Below are 6,086 nucleotides of genomic sequence, written 5' to 3' on the forward strand. Positions count from 1 at the left end.
TTCAAACCCAAAATACCCCCAAGACATGGAAGATATTTATGTACATTTATAAATCATATATCGATAAATATTGTCTATATATATATATATATAAAATATGATTGAACTTTTATAGCACTTGATCGTTTATATATAATATGATTGAACTTTTCTAGCACTTGGTCGTTTGTTTATTTTTAATTTATTTTAGTCCGTTTTAGAACATTGTTAAATAACCCAAAGAGTATTTAATGACGTCTTCTAACTTTCTAACTTCTAAATAACCACCAATTCATTTATGCTGTAAATTTATCACAAAAAATCCCTAAAAATTTCTTTCATACACAAATAAGATCAATATAGCCATATGACTATACTTTTAATCCCCTTTTCTATTTTACTAAATAAATTATTTAATAGATATTCATTAAAAGATTTGTGAATAAATCTGACCAATCGATCCCCTGTCCATGAATATATTTTCTATTTTTTTTACTTTCCTTTCTCATAGTCGATTATTTGACCAATCAATCTCCCTAAACCCTTTAATTAAAGACGAGTTTGCATTTGATATTTTTCCATTTAATTTACAATAATCTATCACATGGAAGAATATTATAACCCCTCCGTCCCCGATTAAGAGTCATACTTTTCTATTTCGGTCCGTCCCTAATTAAGAGTTACACTTCATTTTTACCATAAATAGTAAGTAGTCCCACATTCCACTAACTCACTCTACTCACATTTTATTATAAAACCAATATAAAAAAGTGGATCCCACATTCCACTAATTTTTTCAACCAGCTTTTATTTATATTTCTTAAAACCTGTGCCCGGTCAAAGAGTGACTCTTAGGGTGTCCACTATAAGGTGGACACGCCCAATAGCCCCGCCCCAGTTTTTTGTCCATAGCCCCAATTTTTTGTCCATAGCCCCAAAATTCTATTTCCGCCACTATAGTGGACAACTCCAATAGCCCCAAAATTTTATAATCAACTTTCATTTTATAATATATCAAGTAATTATTAACAAATTTATCGGGCTCTAATTAGTGGATTAAGAAAGGCCGACTATACGAATTAAAAATAAAAATAAAAATAAAAATAAAAATACAAATACAATACAAATTAAATTAGAATTACACACTAAATTAAAATTAAAATCACACACTACATTTAATCTAGTACAAATCACTACCAAGTTTACACAACGCCACTACCTCCCCTACGTGCCCACACTTCTTCAATCAAATCGGCCTGCAGTGTGTTATGTGATGTGGTCCTGCGCATATCAGCGAAGCGTTGGATCAAATATTCATTACTCCGTGGTACGCCCATCTGGATCGGCGCGGAGGCGACACCGTGATTTGTACTTGCACCCTCTTCCGGCGCCCATCGCTCTGCCGCAAATCCTTCATCTTCTATTATCATATTATGCAATATGATACAGGCTAACATAATATTCACGACATCATCTTCGTGCCAAACTCGTGCCGGACACCGTATAATAGCCCACCGCGATTGGAGGACACCAAAAGCCCGCTCAACGTCCTTCCTAGCACTCTCTTGTTTGCGCGCAAAATATTGTTTCTTCGGTCCTACCGGTTGGCGGACAGTCTTCACGAATACGGGCCACCGCGGATATATTCCATCTGCCAAATAGTAGCCCCTACTATACTGCGTACCGTTGGCTACGAAGCTGATTTCTGGCCCCTCCCCCCGGCACTCCTCGTAGAAGAGAGGCGACGACTGAAGAACATTGATGTCGTTGTTCGAACCTGCCATGCCGAAATACGCATGCCAGATCTTCAGACGGTAGTCTGCCACGGCTTCCAGTATCATCGTTGGATGTTTGCTTTTGAATCCAGTAGTGAACTCGCCTTTCCATGCCACGGGGCAGTTCCTCCACTCCCAATGCATGCAATCGATGCTTCCTAACATTCCGGGAAAGTCGTGCACCGACCCGTGCATATCAAGTAGGCGCTGACACTCATCCGGGTTGGGCTTCCGTAGAAACTCCCCACCGAAAATTTCTCGGATCCCCTTACAGAACTGCCTAAGCACCTGAGGCTAGTCGTCTCACCCATCTGTAGGTATTCATCGAACATGTCCGCTGGTCCAGCGTAGGCAAGCTGTCGGATTGCAGCGGTGCACTTCTGTTGTGTGGACAGCCCGATCCGGCCAGACGCATCACGCCGGAGGGTGAAGCACCGGTAACGCTCCGCCAAATTCGTCGCTATATAGTTGAACAGCCGCTGCGACATCCTGAATCTCCGGCGGAATATCTCGGGTGGATAACGGGGGTTATCCATGAAGTAATCATACATTAAACGTTGGTGAGCACCGACGTGGTCTCGTGGGATTGTCCGCCGATGAGTAATGGTGCGAGGGATCGGATCCTCCGCATCCTCCGCCTCCTCCGCCAAACGGGCCGCTACATCCTGTTGCACCTGTTGAATCAGAGCATTCCAGTTGTCTCTCCACAAATTGTTCATTTCCGACCCCAAATTGTAGTGAGAGAAATTTGTATAGATGTTGTGTTTGAATGGTGTGAAAATAATGAATGGAGTGGGGTGTATTTATAGGTGAATTGAAATGTAAAAAAAAAAAATCGCGCCGAATAGCCGCGGCTTCTTCCTCGTTACACTATAGGCGCCGCGCCTATAGGCGCGGCTATAGCTCCATCGCCGCGTCCTCGCCCCGCACGCGGCTATCCCGCGTCCGCCGCCTCCCTCCCCCCTCGCCGCGTCCACCTCCGGGCGGACAACTCCGCCACTATAAGGCGCCTCGCTTCCGCCCCAAACGCGGCTATAGCCGCGGGCGTGTTATAGTGGACGCTCTTAATTGGGGATGGAGGGAGTATTGAGTTACACTACTAAATTTCCTTTATAAGAATTTAGATTTGAAAACAAATCTCGCTTCTTTGTCTCCCCTATAAAACTTGTCTCCCCTATAAAATACTCCTTCCGAGATCTTTCGGCCCGAGTAGGCCTGCTTATTCGGCCGGTTCCGGTTATAACCGGCCGGTTGACCGGTTAAGTGGTTTTAAATTTTCATAAATCCTAGAACCGGAATCGGAACCGGTCGATTCCGGTTTCGAACCGGAACCGATGCGTAATTTTAATCCGAGTTTATTTATAATTTAAAATAGTTCAAAACTAAAAAAATAATAATACAACATCAAGAAATATAACAAATAATACCTAAAAATTCAAATAAATACATAAAAAGGACTAGTTTTAAAATAATACCTAAAAATTCATATATGGATAAGAGTGATGCCAAATGTAGCAAGTCGGACTAGTTTATGTTAGAAATTTTTTTATAAAAAATAGGAGTTCTAAACTTTAGCAATTTTTTTTAAAAAATGAGTTTTAAAATTGAATTTCATTTTCCCTTTTATTGGCTAAACAAATATTCAATGGAATTTCCAATACTAATTGATCTTGTTGTGACATTTTGGTTTATAACGGAATAGTTAATAAATTATTCACAAACATGTTAAAATTGTATGTTAAATGAATTGTTACATAAATGTGTTATAAAGTTAAATTTCTATCAAATGATATTGTATTTGTATAAGTTCATTTGGAAATTAAAAACAAACTTATGATGTCCTACTCATTGTAATTAGTTCATAAAAAATGGATTGGAGAAATAATTGTAGATTAAAAGTTTAAATACTTTAGAAAAACATATAACTTAAAAAATCACTCAGTGTTTTAAATTATTTTAATTTTATTCAAGAATAATTAAATTAAATTAAATTAAATTTGTTAGTATATTATATTATAAAAAATAAAATTGAATTATAATCCTGTTCCCGGTTAGGAATCGGTCGGTTCCGGTCCCTAACCGCAACCGGTTTTATTTAAAAAGTTGGAACTGGAACCGGAACCGGTCCGATTCCGGTTCCGATCCGGGTCCGGTTAACCTAGAACCGGAGAACCGTTTAAGCACCCATAGGCCCGAGTATCAATACAGTGTATAATGTCAGTTAACTACAAATTAATTATAACCAACTTTAAAAAATATCTCAAAATTTTAAATGCATATAACTATTTCGATTTAAATTATTTTTTCACTCAAAATATATCAAATTAAAGATAATTTTATAGGAATTCCAACGAGATCCAACATGCATATGTTTCTGTCAAAATTTGATAATTTTTTTGTAAATGTTCATATATTTCGTAAAACAGTTTTTTATCAATGTAATGCTTGTACAATGTCAATATGGAATTGTGTTGAAATTGTCATGTCTTCGTGTTGATATATTTAATTCACACTATTGATAGTGTGTTCCGTAATCATGAATTTGATCGTTGTTATTATCTTTTTAATATTAAAAAATAAAAATTAAACCTTCACATGAGACCATTAGATTTCAAAAATCTTATAATTTTAAATAAATTGTAGTTAACAATTTAGGTCTTAATTTTGTATTGGGCCTAGCCCGTCGTCTGTGTGCCTATATATACATATATATAGGGATGTATTCATTTCCTTTTTGTATCTTTTGTTCTATTGTTCTTTTTAATCTCAGTCCCACGATTTTGTCATCCGACGGTTAGATTGATGTCACATGTCATTTAATAATGCAGATTTTCAGTTGAATAATGCACACCGACTAATAATGCACAATTATAGTGTAATAATGCATATTTTCATTCTAATAATGTACACCGACCAATAATGCAAATTTTTCATCAAATAATGCAGATCATCACAACCATCCAATTCAAAGATCCAATGGCTGTGATCTGATTGAAGCTTGGACTGAAAAGCTGTGAAGGACCTTAACACACCCCTATATATATATAAAGCGAGTTTCGGTCTTACTTTGAAATATTTATAAATTTTGTCTTTATTTTAAAATATGTGTAAGTTATGGAATTAGTATGTGGTACAATTATACAATTCATAATGATGTAACCGATTTTTCTCAATAATTATTGAAACCATTATCCATTAATTAGAATAAGTGAAATTATTATAATATGAATGATTAACCGTTATAAATTTATGATGAGATCAATTGCTTGCATTAGCTATAAAAATTAACTTTTGGAATCGAAATGTTTAGATGTATATCCATGTTTATAATAAAAAACTTATCCATCAAGTGATCAAATATAAATAGAGACTTATGAAAACGACGGTACAACACATTTTTAATAATATCTATCGATATTTAAAAGATGAATTTTAGCCTTATTTTGAATATTTAAGAGATTTGGGAATAAATTTAAATATTTATAAATAACTATCATGAATATTTATTTAGATTACAATCAATAATCGGTGATTGCAAATCTTAAATAGGATAATGAGCATTAAACAAATTTGTAACCTCTATTGTCTTAATTTTGTACTTTATGATTTTTAATTCCATGATCTCTCATGTCCCAATTTTATGCCTATAAAAGACAAAGGAATAGAGTTGAAGATGAATTACAAACCAACAAAAGTACTCTTCATTCATTCTCAAGCTGTCAACATTTTATTGTACATTTTAGTAATATTGTATTGCGTGATTTTTGGAGTCCCATCAAGTTAATCGGTGTCTAGTGAGTTTGAGAAGTTATATACGTCGGGAGGAAGTTGTTTCATCTCTAGGGATAATACGTCAATCCATGAGCATTAACCATGATGTAATTTGTCTTGCGGAAAGAGAATTTTTCTCTACAAGACTTATAGTTCGGTTTATTTTACAATTTTCATTGTAATCTCCATTTCATTTATCGTTGTTTTTTCCTTTGATTGCAATAGTTAGAGTACCGCGTGTTATGGTTCAAGAATTTTATTCTAATATTTCTAACAATTCTTGGAAGGGAAAAATTGTAGTATCATCCTTAACTCGAAACACGCAGTTCCTGATTCTCGAATATAGTTATTTTGTTAAAAGTGTGATTCATTATTTTTAGTAAAGAGATATGAAGGATTGTTTTAAACATATTTTTAAAAAGTGTGATATACTCTCTTCTCTCCCTAAATAATTGTGTTTTGTCTTTATTCCATTTTAGATATGTTTAATTTTATGTCTTTAGGTGTGAAATGAATAGAGGAGTATAGGTTTATTGAATTGTTATTACTACAGTAGTACAT

The sequence above is a fragment of the Salvia splendens genome, chromosome 3, assembly GCF_004379255.2.
Source record: "Salvia splendens isolate huo1 chromosome 3, SspV2, whole genome shotgun sequence".
Classification (NCBI taxonomy): domain Eukaryota; kingdom Viridiplantae; phylum Streptophyta; class Magnoliopsida; order Lamiales; family Lamiaceae; genus Salvia; species Salvia splendens.